Source organism: Macaca thibetana, chromosome 18 (assembly GCF_024542745.1).
Source record: "Macaca thibetana thibetana isolate TM-01 chromosome 18, ASM2454274v1, whole genome shotgun sequence".
NCBI classification, from domain to species: Eukaryota; Metazoa; Chordata; class Mammalia; order Primates; family Cercopithecidae; genus Macaca; species Macaca thibetana.
In genome coordinates, this window is record NC_065595.1 from 21928507 (window position 1) to 21944727 (window position 16221).

Genomic DNA, 16221 nt, shown 5'->3' on the forward strand with positions numbered 1-16221 from the left:
CGAGGCGGGCGGATCACAAGGTCAGGAGATCGAGACCACGGTGAAACCCCGTCTCTACTAAAAATACAAAAAATTAGCCGGGCGCGGTTGTGGGCGCCTGTAGTCCCAGCTACTCGGGAGGCTGAGGCAGGAGAATGGCGTGAACCCGGGAGGCGGAGCTTGCAGTGAGCCGAGATCGCGCCACTGCACTCCAGCCTGGGCGACAGAGCGAGACTCCGTCTCAAAAAAAAGAATATAGTGAATTTCCTTAAACTACAAATCTTCTGTCCTTCAAGATGAATGATTCTACTCCTGACAACAAAACACCTACTCTTGCAACTCCCTTGGGGCAGTGCAGCTGTTTATCAGCTGTCTAAGCCAAGTGCATCCCTGAACTGTTTGGTCTACACATCCTGTGCGTGGCCTGCCCTCCTCCAGCTTCCGGGAAAACAACTGGGCCAAGCACTCCTCCATCCCACACTCCAGGGAGCTCACCTACAGGAGGAGGCAAAGTTCAAACCTCCTAGGACTAAATGTTAAGGACACTGTCTCTTCTGGTTATATGTCACTAACAAACCAGTTGACAAGTTCAGAGCTCAACACGACAGCCACTTACTATCTCTCAGGAATGTGGAGACTGGGCAGATCAGTGGCCTCTTATGTGACTACAGTTGGATGGTGATGGGCTGGAACATCCAAGACGACTTCACTCACCCGCCTGACACTTGGAGATGGCTAGAAAGTTGGAACTTCTCTCTAAGTGGCTCACTTCAGGGCCTTTAGGTGGCAGCTGGACCCCCAAAGCAAGCTATTCTAAAAGGCAGGAAGTGGAAGCTGCAGTCCTTTGAAAGGCTATGCGTAGAAAGGGCCCAGCATCACTTCAAGGCAACCAGAAGGCCAGCCTGGACTCCAGGGGAGGGGAGATAAACTCTCTGTGTGGATGGGAGAGAGATAAAAAGGACCCATGGCCATCTTTGCTCTGTTGCATCATCTTCCCATTTTTAATTAAAGAAGAATACACAGATACAATCTCTACCGATGGTTTTCAAGATGGACCTAAAATCCACACCGAAGGTTCCGCAGTCTACCATTTTGATCTGAAGCAAAACACCTTGTAGGTTAGAGCTCACTGAATGGGTAAGTGCATTTGCCCATCTTGTTACATGGTCACGATGCCTTAATCTACACCACCAAATTGTCAACGACACAGTGTGTCTGCATAATGAACACAGTTTTTATGTTCAACAAATGAACAGCAAAGACCAAACGAAAAGGCCTTAAACTCCTGGACCACATGATTCAAAAGTGAAGAAGGATTCTAAAGACATAAAAAGAAGTCTGCATGCCCTCACACACACTCCTGACTCTACTGTGTCTATATCTCAGGAAAGGCAAGATACCTGGCACAGAATTTGGAAAACAAAAGTGGCCTCCTATCATTTGTAAGAGGAACAACGAGAGAGAGGGATCCTCTGTAAATATTAAAGGAGATGTTAGATACTAGTCTTTGTTTTTTCCTGTGAAAACGTGGATACGTCATAATTTTAAAAATTGCTGACTCTTTTCCCAGGCTTCAGAGCAGCTGAGCTCATTTGAGTTTTGCATCTACTGAGGGTACCTCCATGCTATGTATATATCAGATGTGTGACGGTATTCTACAACGTGAACAATTCAGGGGCCCCTGCTTTCCCCTAAGCTCATCCTGGACCACTGTCTCCTCCACTTGCTTGGATGATCCCTTTCTGATCCTCCAGTATCTCTGACTCTCTTCCCAGCACAGGACCTTTGGGCGAGCGGCTGCTTGCACGGTGGTTCCACTGGCCCTGTCCACAGGGGTTCTTCCCAGGCCTCAGCTTACAGGCCACTCCTGAGGGGGAGGTTTCCTTAGTAGGCCTCCCCATGATTTCCTGTCTCAGCTTCCTGTTTGCCTCCTTTGGCACATTCATGAAAATAGTAGGTATTTGACTTATGAGTGTCTCTACCATTCATAAAAAAGAGCCATGGTCTGCAGTCTCCACAAGGGCAGGGGCCACATCTGTCTTATGCACTACTTAGCATCTGTAGAACTTGGCACAGTACCTGGACTGCAGAAGGAACTCTGAAGTGTCCCTTAGCCTTACTGACTTTTATGTTTATAAAGGCAGCAACAGCAAGTGAATCACCAAACTTTCTGGACTTAATTTATTCTTTTTTGGAGGAAGGTCAGAATTAATTTTTTTTTTCTTTGAGACAGGGTCTCGCTCTGTCACCCAGGCTGGAGTACAGTGGTGTAATCACGGCTCACTGCAGCCTCAGATTTCCCCAAGCTCAGGTGATTCTCTTACCTCAGCCTCCTGAGTAGCTGGGACTACAGGCACATGCTGGCCAATATGTGCATTTTTTGTAGAGACAAGGTTTTACCATGTTGCCCAGACTGGTCTTCAGTTCCAGAGCTTAAGCCATCTACCTGCCTTGGCCTCTCAAAGTGATGGGATTACGGGTGTGAGCCACTATGCGCAGCCTTTGGATTAAATATTATTAATTTCCTTCCATCAATATCACTGAAGAGCTATTACCTACTCACCCAGGTTTACAAATAAATATTCATTTGTATTTACTACTTAGTGAGGAAATTCATTATCAGTAAGGATTTGTTTTCTAGTCTTTACTATTATCTTACGAATTTAATATTATAAAATCCTAACATAAAATAGGTCTGGAAAGACAAACTTTCCATGATCTTATATAATAACACTTTTACTATCTTAAAAGTATAAGAAAGTCTAACATGTGGAAAAATTCAGAAGTAACAAGGTTTTTCGATTTTTCATAAATTTTGAATATATCTCCAATAACCAAGGATGAAGTCCAATCCATAACATTGCAGTCCTAGGTTTGAAGTTGTAATTTGCTGACAATCTCATTTCAGGCACATCCAAAATTAGCAACTAATTCTTTACACATACTTTATTAATAGACTCCTGAAATTCAGAGATTAGAGAGAAGCACATTCATTATTAAGTTGGGAAAACATACAAAACGAAAAATAAAAGGTGCACTTTAATATAATGATCAAACAAACATGATAATCAGCGAGGGAAAAGCTACTCACTCAATTTTTAGACTTTTCTCCTACTCAGTAGTAAAATATACGACTGGTACATACAACAGCAAAACTGTTGATAAAATTATTAAACCACAATCAACCACACATCTTGGTTTATAATTTGGTTTTCGTAATTTATAATCTAAGATTCCTGGAAAAGGTTACTTGCTGAGTTACTTAAAATAATCCTTCATTTCTTTTCTAGCTAATCTCACTCTAAAAGGGTAACTTTTAAATTATAACAACTGTTTGGGTTTAATAAAAACCCTAAAGAACTTTTTGAGAAATACATTCAGAGGAAAGGTAGCCGTTACCAAAAAGTGATCTTGGTTTGGCTTTTAAAAAAGAAGAGAATAAACCACGAAAGCCTTCAAAGTCCTTCTAACTTAGTAAGAATAAAAGTTGCTGACACCTGGTAGTCAAGTGAATCATAAAATCTTTTTTAAGGATACATTTTATTAATTTTTTTTCAGGGTTCTTCCATAACAGTACAGTAGGAAACTCATTAACCCTAAAGGGATAAAGGCATAATCCAATAAAGATAAAAATCAAGATGAACTAAAAATGTGTTTGCTGATATTAATTCGGTAGATAGGGTCACTACATATCCAATTTCTAAACATCTGTGAAGAATTAACATTTTCTCTTTCAGAGAAAAAGCAATAATAATAAGAGCTAATATTTATTAAGCATTAATATGTGCCAAGCACTAGGCTAAACAGCTGGTATATATTATCCCACTGAATTCTTACATCCGAGTCTTAGAAAAATCTATCTGATTCCAGAGATGTTCCAGGAGGACGAGAGTAAAATCAGCAGAGATATGAGGGAGAAAGACCAAAGATAGATCATATATATTATTAAAAAGGTAACCACCCTAAGTCCTCACTCTCAACCGATTTATTCTTGCTTTATAAACAATGCTAGTGAGCTTGACTAAACACCTAAACTTTAAGCAGATGAGAAGCAGCAAATTAGAAGAGGGAACTGGTCTCTATCCTTGGAGCCACAAGAAATGGTGACTGATAAGCAACAGAAATGAGAAAGAAACAACAAGCAGCAAACATCTCAAAGATTATGGTGGTCTAAGGACTTTAATGCAGAAACAAAGCGGGCTATACACCCTATTAGGCCCAGACAGCACTGTTGATAAATGTTTATTTATAATAAAGAATGACTAGGTCATAAAATAACCCAGGGCTAGGAAGGTGACAGTGTGTCAAAAAATTATTCAGGTATGTTCAGAATGCTCTACTGAAAGACAGAAATACAACAGTGTGAACTGCTGGCCAGACCATGGGCAGTTCATTTGCAGAAGACCCCAGATGGCCAAGACTGAGCTACAGTTTGCGCTCTCCTGTGCTGGGGGAGCTGGTGGTTTGGGCTTCAGGCCACCTGATGTCCAGGCTCTGCTACCATACTCCTGTGCACCCTAAAAAATGAGTTGACCCAGGTTACCTTTTCAGTCCTTTTCCTCTTTACTACTTTGCTTTAAATACTGTGATAAAGAAACCACCTATTAACCACTTCTCTGAAATTCATGAAAATTTGACAACTGGCCAACACTTTCAAGAAGTGGAGTTACCAAAAGCCACAAACATGCATTCAGTTAGTATTTACAGCAGGGAGACACTTTAGTTACCCGGAGAAAAGTGGTACTGGCACACGAGATATAACAGGATAGACCGGTCTCGCCACGGCTAGAATTGGAATTCCACTTTCACTCACTTCTTGCAGTAAGAAACTGAGAGAAAATTAATCCTTTCATTTCAGTTATTTTAGGAGATAAGCTCTTTTATACATACTTTGCAAATATTCAACTGGAATGCTCTTAATGCATAGGTATTGTACAATCTTGCTTGAATGGAAATTTATTTTGTGGACCTCTGAGCCATAAAAGGACATCTCCCACGTCCAGAAAGAGGAACCATGTGAACACAATACAGATTTGGGGTGATGAAGGAAAAATGGGTGAGACAAAAATGTATTAAATCAGTATTTACACTGAGGGTTATCAAGGAAACCCAGATTTAGGCTGTCAGTAGCATTAACTTCTTAAATTAGTTATTCTCAACACTGACTGAAAATCAGAATCCTGGAAGTACCACCTGGGTACCATGCCCTCCTCCCCCAAGCAATACATCTACTTCTGGCCAGAGGTCCCCCTTAATGTGCTAAATAATCAAACTCAGTGAAATTCTTTTTATCCAGTCTGCATTATCCTTGGTAGATTCTATTCCATTAAGAGTTAAACCTGTTCACTGACAGAAATATCAATAAACTATGATAAAGTAAAAAATCTGCAGACCACAGACTTGTGTTGAGCACAAGGGTAATACCTAATCCTTTTTGCTGCAGTGAGCCATTTAAACACCATTCTGAATGCAGGGTGGCAAATCAAAAATGAGCCATTCAGTAGGCTTGCAAAGATTTGCAAGACCCCAGAACGCTTTTCTGAGAGTTTTAAGCCATGATTTATCCAATCTTTGATATCTGTTCTATAAATACTGCTCAATCCCATCTCCCCTAGCCAACACACTCTACCTCCCACTTTTCCTCCCTCTCTTCCCCCACTTTGGGCAAGTCTTCTTGCATCTGTTTTGCTTGGCAACACACACCAGCATTCCAACAGATGTCACCTGGCCACTGACAGAAGATTGGAACACATTAGGCAAAGTAAGAAACTTGTTCAAAAGGAAAAAACGATCCCCAGTGAGGTTTCTGCCAAGGAAGATCACCAGACTTCCAGGGCTGAGGCGTGGGAAGGCAGGAGGCTCTGAGTCACTGAAGGCCATACCGTGCCATCACCCTTGCATGGCTATCAGGTTGAAAGAATGCTTCCAGGAGCACTGTCTCCCATGGAAGGCTCCCCTCCGCCCCGAGGACTTCCTCTCCTCCCTCAAACACAGAACCTCTGCACAAACCTTAACTGGTCCGCTTAAAGAAGCCTGAGGATAAACTGGCTGTGACCACTTACGATGACCACAGGACTTCATTACAAAGCATGATGCCTATTTCTTTATTTAAATCCACGTTCTAAAGAAAACTTTCAGTAGCTGAGACAAAGAGTGTCTATTTCATCAGAAGCAACTTAAAAATTCTCCGCCCCCATCTCTATTCTTGCCTTTTCCATGAACTAAGATTGTGTCTGTCTATCCGCTCATCCGTCAAGCCCTCAGCCCATTAAGGAAACACATGATAAACTAGGAGGTGAAGGGAATAAACATATTTCACCCCAGAATATGCCTCTTTGATACACTATGAATGGCAACTCAGAGGGCAGGTCTGTGGGGGGAGATTTGTGCCTGGGGAGGAAACTGCGCTGATGGAGGCTCCCTTGTCCAGATCTAGGGAAGATTCACTGAGAGTCTGACACCTTTAAAGGTCTGAAAGAAACATCTGCCTTCTCTTCTCTGGGAGGGCTGCTGCCTAGGAGGTTTCACCCACGTAACAGGACCACCTCTGCTAGCCAGGCCTCCTCTTCTCTCCCTCTAAGAATCTTTCTTGCCACCATAACCTGATTGGCCACTGTATCCTGTTTTTGGTCAGGCTCTCAGCCCCATTCTTCCTATAACCTCAGGATGGTATAGAAGCTTCTGAACCCCACTGGGGGGGATGAGGTAATCACTCTGCATGCACATTAATACATCTGTATGTCATTTCTCCTATTAATCGGGCTTTTGACAGATTTTTCAGGGGACCATCAGAAGGCAGAGAGCAAACTTTCCCTTGGCCCTTACAATAGGGGCAAAAAATGATGACTCTGAAACTCCAAAACTGAGGGAAACATGCACAAATCTTGCTCCTGGACAATGCTTCTGAAGGGCCTGCCTCTCTCTGGGGGTGAAGCTTGCAGGATAAATGACCTATTTTAAAAGCTATGTATCAGCTTTGCTTTAATGCCCACACATTATTCATCAATGGACAATACGCCTTATAATAAATGCAATCTGCAAATCAGAAGCAGACTCGCTGGTGCAAAAGTGCAAAAATATATCCACCCACGCCCCGGCATGACACAGGCAGCAGAAAGCATCTTGAAATAACACTTCTTTAAGGAGGAGAAAAGCCTCCCATTTTCTAGGCACTGCAACATGAAAATGACAGGCTAAGTACTAAAGGGAAGACTAACTCCCGAAACAATTCATGATCTTTCCTGGTATTCGGAGAAATGAAAGGGTGTGGAGGGAAACAGCATAGGCCAGGAACCAGGATCTGCCATATACTAAGGCGACATGCACTTCTGCAACGGCCTCTCAGCTCCCGCCTTGCCCTCCATCCAGTACAGTAGCCAGTGTGGTCCATGGAGACAGAAACAAAGTTCCTCGGGAACTGTTATATTTTCATGACAGATTCTACTATTACCCTTTAAGGTAACATAACAGGTCTTCACTTCAAGTATAATAGGGTTTTAGAGTACATGATTTTAAAATATGAAATATGAATCATTTTCTGTAAATTGTAAATGAGGATCTAAGTTAAGGGGCAATCTGAACTCAGAGGACTAATACCTAACCATTAGAATTGAGACATTTTAAAAGTAATCATGTTAACTTCAGGAGCATATTCCTGTAACCCTAGAGTTTTTCACAAGCGAAAAATAACAAAATTGCCAATTGATCAATTCTACATCTTGACTGAATGAATGAAATTTCCAAATTTTAAAATTCTGGGTGACAAATATACGGAAGGCAAGATGAAAAACATCCATTTTCCAAAAAGTCTAATGGCTTAGACCCAGATATAACTGCAGTCACCAGATTATTTTAACAGTAGCCAGTAATCTTAAAACATTCCTATCTATCTGTTCTTCATAACTTTATAGAAAGCAAGTCCACTTTAAAAGCAGAGAATAGTGATCTCTTAATAAGGTGTCTGCTTAGATTTGTAACTTCGTCTGGATTAACTCCAACATTTCAAAACACAAGAATCTTAGTACTTATAATTGGTCTTATCATTTAACAATACTTAAGTGTTTAAAAATCATTCCAAAGTCACATCTATGAATACTGCCACCAACAATCTGCGTATATCATTTTCAACCACAAGTTCTCCAATTTGATATATTCTCTACTGGCATAACACAACAGTATAATGAAGAACTTGGCAGCTGGACATTTCTATCTTTCTTGTTAATCGCTTTGTGTGACTCACCTACAAGACCTACTTCGCAACGGAGGAGACGGTCGGAAGGGGGGAACCTCAGTACTTCTCCAGTATTTACTAGAACTTTACTAGAGAGATACAAACCCACTGGCCAAAATATGCACATAATTAGACACTGAAAAGATATACATATGAGAACTTACATGAATCACTAAGAAAAACATCTGGTGTTTCCCTCATTTTAGTTTTTTTCATGGTTCAGGAATTTCATACTTTTATATGACTGAATCTGTCCAACTTCTGTGATTTCCTTTTCTGCTTCTAAGGTTAGAAACGTATCATCCTTCACAGATCTGATACTCAATTTTCACTGCTTCTTATTCTATGATGCGAAACATTTTATATGAAATTATTTATCCTGAATTTAATTTGGCACTTGGTTTAGGTTGTAGATCCAATCAACGTTATAATTTTTTCAAATGGTTATATGCACATATAATTGAATACAATGTATTCAAATGGCGGAAATATGATTTATATTTCTTTTTTGTTGCTAAATCTAAATACATAAAATATTTAAATATACGTACTATAGTTAACATGTCTCATATCATACAGATTAGCATTTTTCTTACATAAATGTCATATCCAACAGAAATGCAGGGACGTATTTAAAATATTCATTTCTTTAGTTTTTCTTCAGGATAAATTCTCCACCGTATATATAAAGTTTCTTTATATACTCTATAAATAAAGCCTACTCAGTTGGATACAGTGGCTCATGCCTATAATCCCAGCACTTTGGGAGGCCAAGGCAGGAGGACCGCTTGAGGCCAGGGGTTTGACATCAGCCTGGGCAACATAGTGAGATCCCCATCTCTACAAAAATTTAAACAATAGCTGAGTATGGGGACATGTACCTGTGGTCCAGCTACGCGGGAGTCTGAGGTGGGAGGATCACTTGATGGAGGCGCAGTGAGCCATCTTAATGCCACCATACTCCAGCCTGGGCAACAGAGCAAGAACCCATCTCCCTCCCTCAATTCCCCAAAAGAAAGCTTAATCCTCTCTGTTCCAGTTATGATCCTACACTATGATGTTACAATGAAAGTGACAACAATCCATTGCATTCCTGGGTCTCCGCTACCACCACTGAATGGCAGAAACTGTGCCTTGGTATTTCCTTGTCCTCAGCATGGCCTGGCAGGTGTTCAGAGAACAGCTATGTGGAAGGCAGGCCAGCAAGGAAGGAATTCATTCAACTCCACATTTGATGGAAAAACAGAGGAATTGTTTGTGATGATAGCCACACCCAAGAAATCTTCAGCAATGTTTCACATGAAAAATAATTTGCTGAAACCTGCTAATCACGAACAACGCAATCCGGAGCCAATATGACCACCACATCCCCGGGAGGCACATCTACCTTCAGTGTTTCAATGAGGCTCCTCCCACTGGCCCACGGAGACAAATCTGGTCACTTTTCAGCATCCAGTTCCAGTACTGCCCCTCCATGACACTGTTCCTGTCCCTCCCAGCCTGTGCATAAGCGATTGTCACCCAATGCCTTGCTTAGTGCCTGCTATCGGGAGTAAGGCTTCTTCTGCTAGGTAGGCCTCACCTCAGCTGTCCCATCTGTTCGCGAAACTGAAAGCTCTATAAACCAAGCTCCCTAAGTATTTACATTTCCAACACCAAGAAGGACAGGGCTTCCCGTGCAGTGACTATTCAAAACTAATTATTGCATACTCAAGAGAGAAAAAGAATATTCTCTATGACTGCAAAAGTAAAGCTCTCAGGGTTGGTAAACGGGTACGAAAATACAGTCAGATGGAGGAGTAAGTTCTAGTGTTCAACAGCACAGAAGTCCCTGTTCTCAGCACGATAGTTAACAAGAAGTTACTACATGTTTCAAAATAGCTAGAAGAGAAGATTTGGAATGTTCTCAACACACAGAAGCCACAAATGTCTGGAGTGACAGATATTTCAAATATTTCAGTATGTAATGATTTGATCATTACACATTGTATGCATGTTAACAAAATATCACATGTACCCCCATAAATAGGTACAACTATTATGTATCAACTTTTAAAAAGTAAAGCTCTCACTTTCCTCATCTTTAAAATTAAAGGAACTGGTCTGCATAATTTCCAAGGCAACTCACAGCTCTGTAAATCTGTGGATCTAAAATTTAAAAATGACCCCCGCATACATTAGCTGGAGAAAAACGCCATAGTGCAGAACGCAGGAGCTTCTCTTGCTGATATAATTTCAACCGAGGGTGCAGGCAGGCATGAGGCACACTGTGTCCTTAGCATTGCTGTGTCCTTAGCCTTGGCATTTGGGCACCTAATAATGCATGCTAATGTGTATAACATCGTTTTTGGATTTTATAAAAGCAGATAATTACTGTAATAAGAAGTTAGCAAAAAAGATAATTACTGTAGTAAGAGGTTAAATCAACTTAAATATTCAAACTAAATTAAAATATTTAAAGTTTTATTACCACTTTATATCTCTTTTATTCGAGTGGAAAAGCACAATCAGTAAGGTCCTATGGAACAGATACTATGCTTAATGCATTTTAACTCATGAGGAAGACCATACAGGGGAAGACCAGAGGTATGCTGGTCGTTTTCAGTGTTCAACTGTGACTAATTCCTTACAAAGTTCAAGAGTCATGTTAGTTCTGCAATGTAACTCCTAGGAAGAAAACCTCCTGGATTTAAAGAAGTGCTAGATTGTTTGGTGGGAGCTTAATACACATTATTATATTTCAGGATTTCTGATTCCACCCCAACTTTTCTATTCAACTCAATTTAAAAAATCTGGACCAAAACAGTTGTTTCCCTTCACAAGGTAACTACCTAGCCATGCATTTGAAAAGAACATGAGAGAGAAAAAAAAGGGCCCAAGAAGTAGGATTATCACGCTGGAAAATGTCAAGAAAATGGATGAGTTATGACATGTACGAGTCATTAAATGTATTTTAAAAGTCTACCAGCTCTCGATTGACCGATAGAAGAAAGAGAAACTAAAGCTATCAGAAATGATTAGAATTTCAAAGTATTTAACATGCTTAGTAACAACTCCAGCCCATTTAACCTGCTAGAAAGAAGTAAGCAAGATAATGAATGATGATGTGGGTTGAAAGTAGGCTCCTCAAAGTTATTATATAGGGAAGTAAAAGTCACTTGACTCACTGTCATCTATAAAAATTAAGTCACAAAAGAAGGCTGTGTAAACTCTAGGAACCTGTGAAAAGCTGATCTGCCTGGGGAAATTCCAGTCTCTTGCTACCTGGAGGAATTTGCTCTGCTTACTGGATACGTGGCATAACGCTTAACATTAAAACAAACACCGAATGGTTTCCAGAAATAGGGAGGTTGTGCAGGCACTTAAGAGAACCAATACAAAGTTTCTGAATACTAAAGTGTAGCAACAAGTCAAATCAGAGAGAGGAGGGCCCCCTTCCAGCTCTATTTATGATCCATCCTTTTATTTGATTTCATGACCTGTCCCTTCACAGAGATTTATCACTTTACTCAAAAGTGAGTAAAAAAGTGAGTGGTTCTAAAATTGTCAGGGCATAAAAAATAGGTTTCTTGAAATACAATCCATTCCATCCTCCATCCTGAAAAAAACTAAACTTCCTGTCAAAACATGGTGATGCCTAGAGACCAGGAAAGTGCCCGTTCGGGACATGGCATGAAACCAGCCAGGACATCAGGGGCTAACTTTCAGGCCCACTCACATCAGGCCACCTATCTCACTGCGTTACTCGTTTATCCTCCTCTGTATCCTAATTGGCCCAAGGAAGCCACAGGGGAATAATCAAGAGATTCCAAAGGAGAACTCCAGTGAGAACTTTACGCATTCATCATGCACACTGAGAGAAGATTATTTCTTTTTCTTCTTTTTTTTTTTTGAGACAGAGTTTCACTCTGTCGCCCAGGCTGGAGTGCAGTGGCACGATCTCAGTTCACTGCAACCTCTGCCTCCCGGGTTCAAGAGATCCTTCCGCCTCAGCCTCTCAAGTAGCTGGGATTACAGACAGAGGCCGCCAAGCCTGGCTGGCTTTTGTATTTTTTGTAGAGATCGGGCTTTGCCGTGTTGCTCAGGCTGGTCTCGAACTCCTGGGCTCAAGGGATCTAACTGCTTCAGCCTCCCGAAGTGCTAGGATTTGACATGAGCATCTGCGCCCAGCCAGCATTTCTTAAAACCATTTTATCACAAATAGAGACAAAAGTCCAGGGTCTGGCACTGGAATGTGGTGAGCGAAGATTATTTCTAAAAATCTTTCAAGGCCGGGCACGGTGGCTCACAGCTGTAATCCCAGCACTTTGGGAGGCCGAGGTGGGTGGATCATGAGGTCAGGAGATTGAGACCATCCTGGCTAACATGGTGAAACCCCGTCTCTACTAAAAAATACAAAAAATTAGCCGGGCGTGGTGGCGGGCGCCTGTAGTCCCAGCTTCTTGGGAGGCTGAGGCAGGAGAATGGTGTGAACCCGGGAACCAGAGCTTACAGTGAGCCGAGATTGCGCCACAGCACTCCAGCCTAGGTGACAGAGCAAGACTCCATTTCAAAAAAAAAAAAAAAAAACTTTCAATAATCTCCACCTGCCCGGAAATGTACAGACATTCTGTAATACCTGCTTTTGCTAATATTTTACACATTCCATCCTTTGGCATTCTTAATTTTGGATCCAGAGTGGGGCATATGCAGCAGGTGAAGGCTGTTTTGGTGCTCTCCCTCGTGCAGGACATGGAATATCATGCTGCTTGGTATGAACTAAGAGAACTAGAAGATTGCAGACAGGATGATAACCTGTCCGAATAATCACCAGTCAACTCTGAGGTGGGTTTCCAAAGTTTCCTTTGACATTTACAGAGGAAATGTAGACATTCTGGTACCAACGTGTAGAATCAGCAATTTCAACACCACCTACGAATTTCCTGCCTTTTCCCATTCTTGCAAATGGCTTAATATAATTAAGAATTAAAAAGGTAAACGTATTTAGGATAGCTACCCTGTATCGCCCACAGTAATATGCAGTTAATTATTTTTATTGAAAAACATGCTAGATCATTGCAAGTTGCACAAGTAGCATTACCATTTAGATTTGCCTCAACTATACAGAAATATTCACCAACTATCCAGAAACCATCAACTATCCAACATTTACTATATTTTAAGGTAGTTTTTACATACAGTAAATTTATTCTGGTACTGTGAACTTTGATGAAAAGATAGCAAGTTTCTTATCAATATGTATTATAAAATTAGAGATTTATTTCAATGACTAGGAATTTTGCCACCAGGTTTAGCCAAGAGAAGCAGCTGCACCATTTACGAAAACTCTCTAAAAGACAGCATCTAAAATAAGACATACTCCCAAATATCTCCCTCATTTTAAAGTCACATAATGTGGAAATTTTGTAGAGATAACACTATATTGTTTCTTGAAAGTCTCAGTCTATACCAAAGTAAGAGTAGACTCAACCACTGGAAATATTACAGCAAAATGACATGGTAAAAAATATGCTAGAAATGCAAGCTAAAACGTTATAAGGCTTCAAAATCAACACAGTAAATATACTTAAGAGTCCTTTTCTATAATGCATAGTTCAGGAAGCAATTATTTTCCAAGACTGCATTTGGTGTTAGGGACAAATACTTAGGAAAGATGAGATGACAGCAGAAAGCGCATCAAAGCTAGTTATTAAACATTTCCAGGTATGCCATAAATGGATGTTGACCTTGTGTTAAATGCCATGCTGATCAAAAAATGACCGTTCGCAATTAACCTAATTAATCTCCTAGGGGAAAGACTTGTATATTACAGATATCTGGTTCATGAATCAGGCACTTCCATGGACACTTTCATTTAAACCTAACTATGAACCTACGAGCTGGACATTTTTATCCTCAAACTTACTGATGAGGAATAGGCTTAGAGAGGAGTCTAAGTACTCCAGGACAAAAAACTAGTAAACTGCAGAGGATGGCTCTTTGGGTCCCCAAAGAAGCCTTCTTTCGCCTTCAGGACAGTGCTGCAAGGCACCAAATGAAGTTATCATCTCTAAACTTTTCAACAAAACTCCCATCACAGGAAGCATTAAACTGCTTTTTGACTTAACACATACTTTTTAATTGTACAAATATACACGCACACATAAATACACATTCCCATTTTAGGTGCACAAAGTGGTATCATAGTATACACTATGATATACACATAATGTTATTACACCTAACAACGGTATCACATCCTGTCATCTGAAACAGTGAAATAACACTATTTCACATGGGAGGGTCAAGTGAGATAATGCCTCCACAAGGGGACAGCCATAAACATTAAGTGAAATAAACAAAACATTCCTCAAATTGTGAAGCGCTACAGAAACATGAGCTACGCTGCAAGCCACGTACAGTTTCTGTTTACAAACATATCAGTGTCAACCTTGTGCACTGCCTATCCAACTTTTCAAAACATCCCTGAAAACAGGTGACATTTAAAGCTATAGATTGGTTTATTCTCATATAAAACCACATTAAGAGACAGCATTACTATACATGAGAGAAGAAAGCTGATAGAATCCGATCAGAAACCAAGTCAATGAAAAGAATGCTACTTGTTTTTCTTATCCATTATAATATTATGTTTTATTTTTTTTTTTTTGAGACAAGGTCTCATTCTGTTGCCCAGGCTGTAGAGCAGTGGCAGAAACATAGTAATCTCAAACTACCGGGCTCAAGCAATCCTCCAACCTTAGCCTCCTGTGTTGTTATGTTTTAAAATAAAGGGGTGGTTAATACACTGGATACTCGAGTTATTTTTAGGGTAAAAAAGGGACATCAACTAATATTAATGTCAAAAAATGTCCGTATATTAGACACTCAAACTAAAGTTCCCCCAAATGAATTCAGATATTCCTTTGTTGTTCAATAAAAGGAATTTTTAACCACAAGAGATTACTACACTACTTCTGTGAAGTATATGTCCACTGAGAGGACACAGAGGAAAGTCCAGACAGCTTGAGGTGAAAGAACGCTCTCTTCTTCAACAGCATATGCAGTAGGTGTTAGAATTACTGCTTTTGTCCGGGTGGGCCCTCCTCCCTCTGTTTACATTACAAACTGTGTCAGCAAGACACTCAGATAGTCCCTGAAACTTTCCAAGTAACGGGTGTAATGTTATATACAGAGTAGACCTTGAGTACTTCGTCACACCAATGAGATTAGAAAACTGGGTCCTCAGGCTTGTAAAATGCAGAGTTTCACAGTTATTATGCACAAAGTGGCATACAAAGGGGGCACAAATGCTGGTAAATGTTGGTCCGACTTCCTCAGAATAATGCAGTTTAAGAGGCTTGGAACCAAACCAAATAACCCAAAAGCTAATTTATAAGAAAATAACTAAGTTACTCACTAAATGACTGCTAATGACTGTCACAGACTGAACTGGTCAATTCCAACAATTCTGAAAATTTTTAACTGATTATAAGTGATGACTATACGAATGAATTCTTGTCTACAGACAGCGACAGACCAGGTGGAAAACGTATCATCACAAGGGTTTCCTCTGTATTTTTTCTAATAATTTAGTTGGTTAACATTTTTTGGAGTCATGTTACATTTTAGATTTAGTCGTGGCAATATGTTTGGGAGTCACAGATAAAAGTACTCAACAACTTAATCTTGTAATAAGGTCTAAAGTATAGCTTATGAAATATGAGCACATTGTCAAATCAATCCCGAGCGGTATTTCCAAACCCAGGAAGACTTTCCATATCATTCCAACACCAAATTGCAACAGATTCTAGCTAATTTTTCATGTAAACTTAATAATGTAATGTCCTTCAGACCAAAGCAGTGGATATTTGAAATGCCAAAAAAGCTTGGTGGCAGCCAGACTGTAGACGCCCAAGTGAATGTTTTCCTTCAAGATAAGTAAGGCGGTGGCAGCTGCTGCCTAAACTTAACACCCCTGTCCATCTGAAATGCGTACAAAGTTGCTGAATGGAGCAGGCAGTTTTGTTATG

The 16221-nt window shown here is 40.4% G+C and overlaps 1 protein-coding gene and 1 long non-coding RNA gene across 20 annotated transcripts in view; both read right to left on the reverse strand.

Moving 5' to 3' along the window:
- LOC126941446 (uncharacterized) overlaps nucleotides 1-15070 on the reverse strand; it is a 30289-nt gene extending 15219 nt beyond the window's left edge. Inside the window, exon 1 of the long non-coding RNA XR_007721304.1 lies at nucleotides 215-15070. This is a non-coding gene — a long non-coding RNA (uncharacterized LOC126941446). The remainder of the gene's footprint in view (nucleotides 1-214) is intronic.
- Nucleotides 1-16221, reverse strand: part of NEDD4L (NEDD4 like E3 ubiquitin protein ligase) — a 369323-nt gene that overhangs the window by 127942 nt on the left and 225160 nt on the right. The gene's annotated exons all lie outside the window — the stretch shown is intronic.